This window comes from Echinops telfairi, unplaced genomic scaffold, assembly GCF_000313985.2.
Source record: "Echinops telfairi isolate 266 unplaced genomic scaffold, ASM31398v2 ScPeMD7_7467;HRSCAF=8505_1, whole genome shotgun sequence".
Lineage (NCBI taxonomy): Eukaryota > Metazoa > Chordata > Mammalia > Afrosoricida > Tenrecidae > Echinops > Echinops telfairi.
Genome location: NW_022111368.1, coordinates 7,920,176 through 7,921,890, shown reverse-complemented (window position 1 = coordinate 7,921,890; position 1,715 = coordinate 7,920,176). Strand labels below are relative to the sequence as shown.

At 40.3% G+C, this 1,715-nt stretch overlaps 1 non-coding gene across 1 annotated transcript; it reads left to right on the top strand.

Annotated features, from left to right (window-relative positions):
* The first annotated feature begins 427 nt into the window (after positions 1–427).
* LOC115873291 lies at positions 428–559 on the top strand. The gene has a single exon (XR_004048337.1). It is a non-coding gene; the product is annotated as a small nucleolar RNA SNORA36 family (small nucleolar RNA).
* Positions 560–1,715: the final 1,156 nt, after the last annotated feature.

Below are 1,715 nucleotides of genomic sequence, written 5' to 3'. Positions count from 1 at the left end.
TGTACCTATTACACTACATCTGTATGATTATGCATAGTATTTTCATCCCTATTGGCTAGGTGCTTATGCATTGGGCTGCTAACTGCAAGACTGGCAATTTGAAACCACCAGGTGCCCTGTAGGTTTTTCTGCTGTCATGACAGTTACAGTCTTGGAAACCCCCAAGGGCAGCTCTACCCTGTCCTACAGGGTCATGTGAGTCGGCATCGACTGGCGGGGCAGTGAGTTTGTTTGTTTGCTTTTGAGGAAAGACAAACAAGGACTCAATTTTTAGAGATAGTGGTAATAAAAGACAATAATAATTTTTTTTTCAGGTGATGTAGTCAATTTAGGTCAGACTGGCTTAGGGAGTCCTGGAAAGGGAACCCCATCATAAGTCAACTGTTTGTATACAACATGCAACTTCAACTTGTGAAAACAATCTCATCTCCAAAGTGTTGAGTTCAGTTCAGGGCAGCTTCCCTGTTCTGTTAAGTAAATTTTGGGACATTGAAACAGGCTTGGGAAAATGACTGGGTAGAAAATATTATTCTATTCACTTTGTTCCCAGCCTACATTAAAAAAAAAAAAAAGAAAACAATCTCATCAACACATTTCTAAGGGATATATGCTTGAATTGTTTACACTTGTTATGAAAGAGTTCATTTGAATTATGCACACTTTTTAAAGTAGAGATGAGAAAAACAAGAATTTGTGAGATGGCTGGAGGAAAAAAAACACAAAACCAGACCCAAACAGGTTAATTTTCTTTGCAAAAGTAAATGTCCCCCACAGGGGGTCAACTTTATGGTCCCGATCTCCATTAGAAAGCACATTAGATGCAGTATTCTATGATACTCACCTTCCCTACACTATTGTTCTCACTGAAGACAAAATGGGTTCAGAAGCAAATGTGGTGAAGAAAGCTGATGGTGCCCAGCTATCAAAAGGTATAGTGTCTGTGGTCTCAGCAGGCGTCCTCAAACTATGGCCTCCGGGCCACATGCAGTCTGCCAAGGACATTTATCTGGCCTGCCGGGTGTTTTTGCCCCATTTTGTTTTTTACTTTAAAATAAGACATGTGCAGTGTGCATAGGAATTTGTTCATAGCTTTTTAAAAAAACTACAGTCCAGCCCTCCAACGGGTCTGAGGGACAGTGAACTGGCCCCCCTGTTTAAAAAGTTTGAGGACCCCTGTAAAGGCTTATAGTTAAACAAGCAGCCTAACTACCATGGAAGCAACAAAGCCCACATGGAAGAAGCACACCAGCCTGTGTGATCATGACATGTCAACAGGAAGGGGTATTAGAAGTTCAAAAAGAAGCAACCAAATCGATGTGTAGGGGTGTGGATGTAGTGGAGACTCAAAATCTACCTGTAAGATAATTGGACAGTCTCTCTTAGAAGGTCACACAGAAGGGATGAAAAATACAGAGTGCGGTATAGCACAGATGAACCACATAACTATCCTCTAGTTCTTTAATATTTCCTCCCCCTTCTATTATGGTTTTTATTTGTTTTACCTCATTAATCATCTTTTATGATTTGTGTGTGCTCATTTGTATATTTAAGATTGTTTGGTATATGAAAGCCAAAATAGATAACCCTTCAGAAATAGTAACTGGTGTATTGGTTCCCTGAGGGTACAGGAAAGGGGGGGTGGAATAGGGAGCTGATGGCATTGATAACTGTATAATCCCACTTGATGGGATCAAATAGTAGAATTGCATGTGAAT